The sequence below is a fragment of the Jaculus jaculus genome, chromosome 12, assembly GCF_020740685.1.
Source record: "Jaculus jaculus isolate mJacJac1 chromosome 12, mJacJac1.mat.Y.cur, whole genome shotgun sequence".
NCBI lineage: Eukaryota > Metazoa > Chordata > Mammalia > Rodentia > Dipodidae > Jaculus > Jaculus jaculus.
In genome coordinates, this window is record NC_059113.1 from 49,537,023 (window position 1) to 49,550,326 (window position 13,304).

Genomic DNA, 13,304 nt, shown 5'->3' on the forward strand with positions numbered 1-13,304 from the left:
GTGGTTAATGCTTAGAAATTCACTGGGCATGAGCATTTTTTTTTAATTTCTCTTTTATTTAATCCCATGGCACTTTTTCATCTGGACAGAGTTTCTGAGTCCAGGCATTAAGCTTGCTGGTTTCTCCAGCCTGGTCCCATTCATGCCCTCCCTGCATGTAAAGAGTCGCCTGCCAGATGAATCCTTGGGTGCTGAGTGGGTGAGTGCCCCTATCACCAGGTCCTGATTCAGGCCTGTGCACACTCCATGGGCCTTGTTCTAGAACAACACAGTGAATCTGGAATCAAATCCTAAGTGATCTGTCATGAAAAATCACACAGATATCTTAAACAAGTAGAATAAACAGATGAGTCCCAAGCCTGCAGTCCTGCAGTCTGTCTTCTGGCGCTGGGCTTGCTCTAAGGAGGGCCTTGGCACAGGTTTTTCTTAGCAAGCTGCTCACATGTTCCCCAGTGGGAAGCTGTCCTCAGGGACACGAGCAGACAGAAACACCAAAAGACGTGCTTGCTGTGATTGCTCGTCTGATCTGACGTGGCCACGGACACACCCCCACACTGTCAGTTGACCACATCATAGAAGTAATTGCGCAGCTGCCGTTCCACAGCTACAAATCCTGACCTTTTCTCCACTCTGGAGGATGAAGAGACTGGTTAGTATTTGTCAAGACCTTGTGAAAATACTCAAAGGTGGCTCCTCCCTCTTGTGGTGAGCACTGGTCTCTGCACCCCAGCACGTGGGTCCCAGAAGCTGTGAGAACTTCTCATCCTCAGAGGACAGAGTCCAAACCTGAATTTTACAAGACCTCCACGGATTCGTGTCCTTGAAGAGGGAGGACTTTTGCACAAGGGTTCAGAATCATTACCCCAGTGCAGGGGCTGTGCCTTTGTGATTTCAGCAAAGTGTGAGTCCCTGTGTTACTGACATAAGGCACATTTGGCTCGACTCTTCTGCAAAGCACTGAGGACATAACTGTAATGCCTTCCCCTCCCTCAGGCTTTGATTTCCTGAAGGAGGGCTGTTGATATGAGCTTTATTATAGCTTGTGACAGTGAATCTCTGTTGTCCACTTGAGTAGATGAGGAAATCAAGTAGAGACAGGCTCCTTGCTCAGGCAGGGGAGGGTGTTTCCAGGGTGGATTAACTGAATGGGGGAAAGGCTTTCCCCCAAAGGGAGAAGCCCTTCTGGCGACAGCAGTATAAACGGAGAGAGGTTCCAGGGAAACAGCCTTTTGCCTGGCTGTCCTTGCTGGAGTGTTTCTGTTCTGTTGCTGCCATCCTTCCAGACTTGGGAACCCAGCTTCTTCAGCAGTCCAGTGTGAACTGAGACCAGTGAGCCCAGGAATCTTCTGTGTCTTCCCCTCTCAGCACTGGCATTGCAGGTACACGTGGCTACACAGGCATTCTGTGTCAGACTGAGCCTCCAAGGAATCCAGTCTCATGGAGCAAGCTGGGTTCTCAGACTCTCCAGCTTGTAGATCACTGTTAGACTATCCAGCATACCTACTGCAAGCCAATCTAAAAATCCTGTTGTCATATATATGTGCATTCTATGGCTCTGGGCCTCTAGAGAGCCTCTGGTTAACATTGAACTCCAAGCAGGTCACAACCAGGCACATAGCCAGTCCCTGCTTGCTGAAATCTGAGCGCTGCAAGGTCGTGTTCTGGCCAGAGTGGTGCTGATGGGAAAAGCTTTTACTGACTTGTGATCTCCAAACACGCACACACTTTTCTATCACCAGCATATTCTGCCTGCCAATTGAAATGGGCAATTGTCCACCTTTACCCATGGAGGATAGTTCCAGAACCCCAGGGGATACCATAGTCTCAGGATGCCTGACTTCCTTCTATAAAATGGTGTGGTGTTTGCACATCATATTGTGTGGTAGTTCTAATGTAAATGACCCTATAGCTTCAGGTATTTTAAAAATATTTATTTACTTGAAAGAGAGAAAGTGGGGGGGGGGAAATAGAGAGAGAATGGGCATGCCAAGGCCTCCAGCCACTGCAAATGTACTCCAGGTGCATGCATCACCTTGAGCATCTGGCTTACATGGGCATTGGGGAATCAAATCTGTGTCTAGGATTCACAGACAAGCCCCTTAACCGCTAAGCTATCTCGTTAGCCCACCACAGGTATTTTGATTAAGCGTCTTATTTAGCCTCTAGCAGGGTGCTAGAGCCCTGCTGGAGGAGGCATGTTACTGGGGGCAGATCTTGAGTGCAGCCCTAGACGTGTAATCAGTCAGCTCAGAGCTTGCACATACCTTTAATTTTAGCACTCGGGAGGCAGAGGTAGGGAGGATCATCAGGAGTTTGAGGCCAGCCTAAGACTTCATAGTGAATTCCAAGTCAGACTGGACTAGAATATAAATCAATCAATCAATTAAATCAAAATCCAGACAGAGTCAGCTCATGTCTGCTGGTCCCGGTTGTCTCTGCTGTGGATGCATAACAAAGTGAACCAGCTTCTTCTAGCATGATGGAGCTTCCCCTGGAACCTGTAAAGCTGAAATAAATCCTTTCCTCCCATAAGCTGCTTCTATTTGGATGCTTGTCCCATCAAACAACACCCTGTAGACTTTAAATCACCTCCAGGTGATGGAAACATTTGTTATATTATGTTGTATAGGAAATTATGATGAGAAAGAACTAGTACACGTTCAGTCCAGGTGCAAATGCAAGCATAATCATGTGACTCTGCTGATGGGAAAACTATGGGATTTGGGGGCCATCTGTCTTCCATAAAACCTTGGGAATCAGGTTGGGAGATTGCTCAGTGGATAGACTACCTACTAAGCAAGCAATGAGCATCTGAGTTTGGAACCCCAGGCCTCACATACAAGTCAGATGCTATGGTGGTTGTCTATAATCCCAGCACACTATAGCCAGAAGGGAAGCAGAGGCAGGAGAATACCTGGACACACATTCACAATGTGAACAATAAGAGACCCTGTGTTCAAATGAGGTGAGGACTGACACGTGAGCTAGTCTCTGACCTCCACATACATGCCATGGTGAGTTCCATTTAACACACATGAATACACACATACATCACAACAATTCCTGAAGAATCCAGCACTGCTTAGAAGTTATTTTTTCATACAATGTAGAAAGTAGACAGTGTTCAGCCAACGAAACAGAACTTGTGGTTAAACTACATGCAACTGTCCTCATGTAGCCATTCTGACCTACAGCAGCTGCAGTTCCTTGTGGTTCTGCATAGATCTGTAAGAAGAGACATAGACCAGGCTCAAGGAGTAGAAATCACTCTCAGAGCATAGTGGTCCCTGGAGAACCAAAACGGGTCATCAGGCCAGATGCATCCCAGCAGGCACTTTCACACACTGTGTTTACAAGTACTTCACCATTGCCAGAGGCCATAGGGGCCTGGACAGTGGCTCTGAATCATGCTGACTATTCTACAGAGAATGCCCAGGGGCTCCAGGTGCTGTTCACACTCTAAGGTGACATTAGGACAGTGCATCAGGGAAGTGGGGGAATTACATTCAAGAATGGGGTGGGTTTTTTTGGTTCTGCATACTTTGCAGCTTCTGTGGCCTGTGGGGACCCTAAGCCACTGTCTGAGGACCTCTGGAACAAGAGCTGCCTGTGGTCAGCATGCACTCTTCTCATGGACTTTATGTTTTGCAGAATCAGGACTGCTCTCTGACAAGGTAGCTGAAATTGTGCAAGCATGTCAAGGGCAGAAAACATGTCACCAGGGATTCTGTGATTCCCTAAAACACACTGTGGTCCCATAAAATCCCACTGACTGGTGACTCTGTGGCCCTCTTAGTTTTTTTAAAACAGCGTTTTCTTCATTTATTTGAGAGACAGGGAAAGAAAAAGGAGGATAGAGAGAAAGAATGGGCATCCCAGGGCCTCTAGCTGCTGCAAATGAACTCCAGATACATGGGACACTTTGTGCATCTGGCTTATGCAGGTCCTAGGGAATTGAACCCGGGTCCTTTGGTTTTGTAGGCAAGTGCCTTCACTGCTAAACCATCTCTCCAGTTCCCATTCTTAGTTTTTAAGTACACTCTATGAGGTTCCCTCGGCTACAAAATCTTAGAACAATGTACACATCAGTGTCTTTGACCTATATGATGGGGTTGGATCTGAAGCAGACTTTCTCTGTCCTACTTCCTGCCCTCATTTATTTAGGGGGTGGTGTTTCACTGATGCACAATAAGAAAGTTTATGTTCTTATGCATATGTGTTTGTATGGGTGTGGGTGTGCACGTTTATGCCTGCATGTGAGGTCAGAAGACAGCCTCAGGTGTTATCTTCAGAGACACTGTCTACTTCCTTTGACACAGCATCTCACATTTGCCTAGTCCTCAACAATTAAGCTACATTGACTGAGCAATGAGTTCCAGGGATCTGCCTGTCTCTGTCTCCCTAGCACTGGGCTTAGAGGTATGTACCACCACACCCTTCATTTTAGGTGGGCACTGGGGACTGAACTCATGTCCTCATGCTTGCAAGACAAGGACATTAGTGACTAAGACATCACATGAACCCCAGTTTGTCCTTATTTTTCTTATTAAAGTGTTTTTTTTCATTTATTTATTTGAGACAGGGAGAGAGAGAGAATGAACAACTGCACCAAGACCTCTTCCCATTGCAAATACAGTGCAGCTGGATGTGCCACTCTGTAAACCCGGTTTATGTGGTACCAGGGAATTGAACCCTGGCAGGCTTTGCAGACAAGTGCCTTTAACCACCGAGCAATCTCTCCAGCCCTGTGATTCTTTTTATTACCCAGCCATGTCACCTACCTCTGTACTCTTCTAGGAAACGGCAGGAAGCTTGGGGAAGTCACTCGCACCTCCAGTACAGGTTCATCGTACATCTCCCTTGGACACCCTGCAGGGCACCTCACCCTCTTTCCTTTCTCCAGAATGGTGGTAACTTCACTCCCTTTCTAACAGTGATGGTAAATGAAAGAAGCTCATCCCCAAGACAGAGGGAGGCAGGCTGTCGAGTTAAGTGACATCAGTTATGAAGCAAGAAGAGCATCATATGAGGCTATGGGAGTTACGTGGGCTGCCCATTTCAGGGGATGAGTGCACAGAAATTGGTGGGGGGGGGCCTTCTGGGTTTCTGTTCTCTTTCCTCATCTGAGAGCTGGCATCTTGTGTGAAGCCCACCCAACAGAACCTTATGATCTGAACAATTTTGCTTATATATGACTTGATTAAAAATATTAAAGTCCAGTGTCTGGGGGCTGGAGAGATGGCTTAGCTGTTAAGCGCTTGCCTTTGAAGCCTAAGGACCCCGGTTCAAGGCTCGATTCCCCAGGACCCACGTTAGCCTTATGCACAAGGGGGCTCACACATCTGGAATTCGTTTGCAGTGGCTGGAGGCCCTGGCTCGCCCATTCTCTCTCTGTCTGTCACTCTTAAATAAATAAAAATGAACAAAAAAATTTAAAAAAATACAGTGTCTGTAGACATGATCATGTCAGAGTCAAGTTTCTAATCCTCCTGCCTCTGCCTCTTCAGCAATATCCTACTGGTATGCACTACCACAACTGGCATCAGCGTCAGATTCTATTTTAATGGGAAGGAAGGATGTACCCTACATATTCCTCTATGTATAGTACACAACGTGTTCTCAAGTACACACGTGTTGAATTAGCATAAACTATCATTGTCCACTTTACCGTAAGTCAAGATGGTGTTAACAGCTCACTGTCAGAAGAGCCAGATTTAATGGTCTGGTTCTTGAGATGATAACCCCAGACTGGTTGATGTTTTCTGAAGGCTGCATGGCTAAGAAATAAAGACATGGTCAAGAATGACTCACTTGATATGGCTTCTGCCCATAGGAAAATGCTTCCCACATCAGCACTCACTCCGAAGGTCCAGAAGTCACTCTTCTGGAGACCTTGTAGTAATTGATGCACTCAGGTGCATACCACTTCACAGGCCACTTACCCTGGGTCTGGGACTGAAAAGTGAGCAGATGGAGCTGGTCTATGAAGAGTTAGTGACTGAGCACCCAATTTTATTCTCAATAACAGATGTGGAGATAGCCCAGGGACCATCCAGAGAACACAAATGGACACACAAAAGGGAACTGGGGAGAATCTAATATTATCCACCTGTGAAAAAGAAACATATTGCAATATGGGAGAAAACTTGTGGGCACTAAACACAGAATTGAGCAGGCATCCAAGGACAAGTACTGGGCAAGCACTCTTACAGGAGGGACCTCTCCATGGCATTTATGGCTGGGAAGGTGGAGTGGGTAGGTGACTGGGAGGATCAGCTCTCCAGTGGAATCAGCTTCAAGTTTTCAAGATAGAAAGTGGTGGTTGACAGCACAAGGGTGAAGGAGATTGACAGAGAACAATTAAGTCCTACCATATCAGATATCCAGAGACCCAGAGACCCCAACACCCCATCACTGAAGCAGACCAAAAATGGCTCAGGGAAATTTTGCGGAAGAGGGGGCGGCAAGAATGTCAGAGCCACATGTTAGATCATGATATGCAGAGACATTTCTCCCTACCCATAACTGTGGGCTAACTCCACAATGCACGACCCATCTACCTCAACAAGGAGGGGCCAGGGAGAGGGGGAAGTACATGGATAAGCCTAACTATGGTACCGACTTGACTGTATTCACTGAGTACAAAACTAATTAATTAAAAAAATAAGAAATTAAGAAAAAAGAAAATGCTGGTTCAACCACAATAGGAATGTTCTTAATGGTATTAAGCTGTGTGCTCAGATATGAGCAAGATGGTCAGGCATGGTGGCTCACACCTGTAATCCCAGCACTCAGGAGGCTGAGGCAGGAAGGTTGCCATCAATTTGCGGGCAGCTAGGCACCGTGGGATAACTACTATGTGAGGTAGCCTGTATGAGGTACCTGGGTCCTGGACGTCCTGTGCCTGTCCTGCTCCTAAGACCCATGGAGTATGAAGCTGAGCTGCTACCACAGGAGTTCATGCTTCATGCTGCCCTTCCCTGCCTAGGGATCTCAAATGTCCCAGCTCTTACCAGACCATGGGCTGCCTCACAGAGACATGTGAATGGGTGGAGAATGTCACATAGAAGGCCTTTTCTGAACTTGGCAGGCCTGTGAAGCTCAGAGGCAATCTGACAGTCCCCTGCCCATGGCCACACTTGCTCCTTCTAATTAGCCCTTCAGAATACATCATCTGTTTCTAAGAATTCTGGACCTGCAGAGCTACAAACCTTCTCATGGAACCCTCTCCAACTACCTGGAAAATAATGCCTTTACATTTCCAGCTGGGCAGCATGCAGCTATATACTTACCATACTATACTGCACTCGTGTGAACATATACACCATTCCACGCTGCTTTGATGTTCATAAAGGGGAGGCTTTTATCTCTTTCCTTTTCTTTCAGTCTTATTATTATTATTTTTTTTTTGAGGGATTGGAGAAGGCAAGCAGCGAGAGCTACAAAATTTCAGCAAGTGGTCTAGTCATTGTGAAATTATTTTTTTAGGGAATCCAGACAGGTGACAGCCTGGTTGTCACTTTCTGTTTATTGGAAGAGCATTATTAATTCTGCATTTCTGCCTTAGAAAACTTTTCTACATTTACTCACAAAACTATCTTGATTTTTGCTTTCTAAAATTTTACTTTTGTCTTTTTTTTTTCAGAGAGAGTAAGTTAGGGAGAGAGAGAGAATGAGTGTGCCATGGCAATTGAACCACCTAGTGAGCATGTGCAACCTTGTGCTTGCTTCACCTTTTTGAGTCTGGTTTACCTGGGATCTGGAGAGCTGAACAAGGGTCCTTAGGCTTTGCAGGCAAGCATCTTAACTGCTAAGCCATCTTTCCAGTCCCCAAATTTTATTTTTGTATACTTCCATCTGAATGGATACTAATGGAATCTATAGAAAAAAATCTCACATACCTAATGGGAAGACATAGAACCCTGGATTTGAAGTTGGATATGAATGCTGAACTTGAGACTTCTTGTCTTAGTTTTCTTGCATGTGTATAGATTTGTGTATGTGAAAGTTTGTTTTAAAATAAGTCCACATCAAGGGATCAGTACAATATGGCTCCACAACATGGTATGGGATATCCTGTGCAGAAAAGGGCCTACAAATGACTTAGATTTGAGAAACTCTGTTAGAAAAAAACTGTCTTCTGATATTCAGAGTCAAGTCACATGAAAAAAGGCAAAAGAAAATCTCAAGACTCAACCTATTCAATTTATATTTCACAAAGCATTTAGCCAAAGAATTCCACTGTTCTTCCAGATGAATCAACAGAGGGCGCTCTGCTCCATGGAACACTACTGGGCAGATGCCATTCTGGAGAAATCTCAAGGTGTGCTCCGGGCTTTTGTTCCTTAGCCATCAGAATCAATGCTTAGTAAGAGCTTTTCTCATGGTGATTGGTGAAATTTCTCCCACATTATAATCAGAGAACATGTATTATCTTCCATTGTTTTCATCCTATTGCTGAGCATGAGCCAAGCCACTCTAACCTTGTAGTAGTTTTCATCAGCACGGAGCGCTTTGGAAAGACCAAAGTCACTGACCTTGGCATAGTGCTGAGTGACCAGCAACACGTTTCTCACAGCCAGACCTCTGTGCACAAAATTACTTCCTCCAAATACTTCATTCCCATGGAAACCTGATGGACCTGTTCTATGATGTTCTTATCTTTGATGTGCCTGCAAACCAGAGTATCACAGGTGTGTGTGGGGGGGGGGGGGGGTATTACGGGCTGCTTCAGGACAAGCAATCGTGTACCTCATGCACACACAAGATGAGTCCACTTATCATTTTTGGTTGTGTGTGTGCATATATGTGTTGTGCATGTATGTGTACAGGGGTGTGGTTCCTGTGTGTGTCTATGTGTGTGTTCTGGAGCACACGGTAGCATGTGTGTGTATGTGTGTAGCAAAAGGCTGACATTTTGTGTCTACTTCAGCTGTTCTCCATTTTACTTTTGTCTCTTGGTGAACTAGGCTAGCTAGCTAGCCAGCCCAGGGATCCTCCTGTCTTTGCCCCTCATGTTAGAATTATGGGCATGTGCCATCTTGCCTGACATTTTTATCTGCATGCTGATGAGCCAAAGTCAAAGTCATGTTTGTATGGCAAGCAGTTTATAAACTAAGACATAGTCCCACCCCTATCCTCCTTTTCTTCTTTCTTTTTATTAAAAACATTACTTATTTATTTGCAAACAGAAAGAAACCTAGAGGGAGATGAGGGAGAAAGAGAATGGGCACTCCAAGGCTTCCAGATGAATGAGCTACTTTCTGTGTCTGGCTTTATGTGGGTACTGGGGAATCAAACTCAGGTTGTTAGACTCTGCACACAAGCACTTTAACTGCTGAGCCATCTCTCCAGTCCCTCCCTGTCCTTCTCACACAACCTCACGCGTAGCAGCAGACCCCTTTCTCAATGAGACTCTTATGGCATGCTTTGGGTTGAGAGAAGAGTGGTAAAAAGGATAAGGTAATCCTGGCTTGGAGGCATCCAGACTCTGCTTGAATCCTTGTTCCATCCTGGGCCAGGTTAGGAAACCGATCCTGCAACTCCATTTTCTACCTGTGAAATGGAGATGGAAGAACACAGCTCCTTCCTTGTGTACAGACTGAAGCAATGACTAAGTGCAGACCACACAGCAGGTGTGGTGAGCTCAACTAGCTGCACCTGTCTCATGCCAAGGGCATCTCTCTATGTGAGCAGTAGACTTAAAGAGAAAATGAGACACCACCACTGATGAACAACGTCAGTGGACTGTAACTGACTCCTGCAGAAGCAGTAGCTCATGGCACTTGGCGGTTAACCAGACAGCAGGAGATGTAGCTGTTTCCCTAGGAGAACGTTTGCTTATGTTGTTTCTTTAAAGAGAGCGTGCACTCAAGCTGTGGAGATAACTCAGGGGGCACAGCACCTGCCATGCAAGCACTGGGAGCTGAACTTGGATCCCAAATACCCACTGAAAACCATGTGGGGCAGCTTGCTGGCATGGTCCTGCCATCCCTGTGCTGGGGAGGTAGAGACCCAGGGTTTCTAGGATATGCTGGCTAGCTGGTCTAGCTGCATTGGTGAATCCCAGGTCCAGTGAGAGAGCCTGTGTCACAAAAAATTAAGTGACAGCAACTAAGGAAGACACTCAGCATTGAGCTCTGGTGTCCATATGCTCGTACATGTCCATATGCACCTGCACACACACGTGTCCACACACATGAATACTCATAGATTGTGGGTTCCTGGGTCCTCATTCTGGGGCCCAGCCACCGGTCCCCCAAAGGCATCCAGGCAACTGTGGTGGTGAGCACCCGAGAATCAATCACTCTCAGGAGACAGTTTTGGTGAACAGCTCTCAGTTTATTGTCAGGGAAATGGGTTTATAAGCAGTTGAGTGTGGAAAGAGGGTCCTAAGGGGATTGGATGTATAAGGCTGCTTGTCTCACAAGTCTCCCGTGAGGTGGTTGGTCTGGGAAAGAGTGGCTCATGCCACACTGGAGGCACCTAGGGACAGCATCAGGCCGAGGTCCACCAGCAGAGGGGTAAAAGTCTTTTTTGATTGAAGCAGGTGGAGCGTGCAGGCTGTTCTCTCATAGATATGTGCATGTGCAACAATCAAGAATGGGGAACAATAAGTGGGAGAGGAAATAATTATGCATACGGTGGTTAGCCCTTCACATCATAGGAGAGCGGGTGTCTTGACACAAGTGTCCCGGTTATGGAAATATATATTTTTGGTCTCAGATCTTACTTATATATTCTTAGATTTGGAAAAAACCCTTTTGACATCTATATATTTTTTTAAATTGTAGAATTAGAACTATGGGGAAAAATGTCTTATAGTCTTGGTTGTTTCCCCTCTTGGAAAGCTCTTGCTGTATTACTTAAGAGGCCATTTATATATTTAAGGTATTTTAATCTTTGTTTATCCATTTCTCTCTCAATATTTAAGACCATGCAGATAATCAAAATTTGATTAAGGATTAATTTTGGAGGTCACTAATGGCTATCCAAAGAGACTCTAGGGACCCAGAAGTAGCCCTATAGCTTACTGGTGTTTCCTTTCTGTTAGGATGAGTCAGGACCATGCTGGCCAAATCGTTTTCCTGTCTTTGGGAAGTCAGGAGAACTGATTGCTCCTTGATTTTGACTCTCCTGTTTCAGACTGTACACCAATTTTATTTGTGTCTCTGTATCCACCCTGCTCAGGAAGACAAGTGACTTACCAGGGGTCCAGTGTAGAAATGTCCCTTCATCTCCAGTGGCCTCATGACCTGGGAGCACAGGACAAAATATTGGCATTTTGTGCTCCAATGACTCCAATTGGCTTTGGCTTCTACATAGGTGATTAACACATTTAGAAAGGCAGTTACACTAGCCTAGATGTATGTACATATAGAGCACATTTGATTACTGAAGTAGACTTAGTTAAAGATAACACAAGAACTTCTAAAATTATTTGTCCAATCTTTTAAACTTTTGTTGTCCTGTGGCAGCATGAGCCATAGCTGAGGCATAGTAAGTAGGAACATCTTACACTTGAACTATCTTATAACTATAAATACAGGCAGAACCTGTTACCAGTCTTGAAAACAATAAAAATTAATTTATAATCAAACTAATTAATTTAACCTAGAAATTGTCAGAAAAGGACAAGACAGTATAAAGTCTTAGCATCTGTGTTTGTAAACATCTTTGATTAGTTTAGATACCTGTGTGGGTACCAATTGCCCAGAGAACATTGGAAATAGGGCCACAGAGCTTGAAATTATTTTTCTCAGATGAGGCCCATTGTTTGAGCACCACACTCTACCCTATTGTAGGGAATATGTCTTAAGAGTTAATTTTGTTAAAAGCACTGGTCTTAAGATTCCAGAAATGAGACAGTTACTTTACATATAATAGAGCAGAATCTGGTCCTTTGTTGAGCCAAAACAGCCAGCTAAATTCTAATGTAACCCTTGATAAATCTTTTTTGAAAGAAAAGACTCTATTTGACAACCAATGATTTTAGCTTAATCTTGATAGCTATTGATTTTATGTACCATATAAATTTTAATTTTTTTATGTTTAACTAACATAAAACAATTTTGTTTTACCCATGACTTAAGTTTGATAAAGCTTAAGCAACCTATCCCAACATATTTTAGCCTCAAAATTAGTTTTTTATTTCTAAGAGTTTGTAACCAGGTGAAAAATCTCTAACTTTAGGCATGGTGTTTAGGTTTAGCCTGAAAATTCTTTCCTATATATACACATCTTTATCTACATACTTTAATATTTTGATCTAAGTACCACTCATAAAGCATTTTTAATGAACATTCTAAGTCCAGCATTGATAAATTCCTTTCCACTTCCTTCAATCAACTTATCTCACCCCCTAATTAACCATCTTTCTTATAAGACTATTAAGAAAAACTACACCAAATTGATTAATCCTATTACTCACTGACAGGCAAATAGTGTAGATTAAAGACAATTTTGTGACATTGATATGTCTAATACACTTGGAAATGATTTTGTTAGGAGTAACTAAGGCAAATTTTATTTGTGTCTTAAGGCAGACTGGCCTAGAAGCCTCTCCTTTTAAGTAACAGGACATTAAAATCATTTTTTTTTATTTTAAAATACTTGACAAATTATAAGTCACCACCTCAGAGAATTCTGTTTTTTTCAATAATCTTCTATGTTATTTGAAGTTGACCTAGAACATAAACTCAGTAATTACATTTATGATATCATGTATCAAAGTATGGCATTGTTGATGTAAAACTTCAGTTCACCATAGGCTTTAGTTAAACGTGGCTTTTTTTTTTTTTTCTTGCCACTTTTTGGTGCCTCTGCTGTGGAGGCTGGGTGGGGCTCGCACACACCTTCAGATCAGTGCTGCCTGCTCCCCAGCACTCAGTCAGGGTCTGGTCTGGTACACATGGAGGTAATGGCCGAGATGACTGCCAGCCTGCCAGCCAGGCTACCCAAAGAGGAAAGAAGGGAGGGGGCACCTGGGACCATGGGGAGGGGGTTCTCGGGAGAAGAAGGCTGGGACATGGCACCTGCATGGGCTGAGCCCGCCCCCTGACCTGAGCCGCATTGGGGCACTTGCAAACCCGGCTTCCAGTATTGGTACTGTTGCTGCCCTAGTGGAGAAACTTGGAAGGAGATGAAAAGTGTGTGTGGGGGGGACTCCTTCCTGAGCTTTTCACTTCCAAGCAATATTAGCTATGCAGGTCCACGTGTCTGGGCCACATGGATCCCAGAAATCACCCAGGGGTCTACCTGGAGGACTTCCCAAAAGAAGCCAACGTCTCTCTGGGAGAGCTTAA

At 44.5% G+C, this 13,304-nt stretch overlaps 1 pseudogene; it reads right to left on the minus strand.

Annotated features, from left to right (window-relative positions):
• Positions 1-557: 557 nt before the first annotated feature.
• The window catches only part of LOC101598925, a 32,702-nt pseudogene continuing 19,955 nt past the window's right edge, over positions 558-13,304 (minus strand).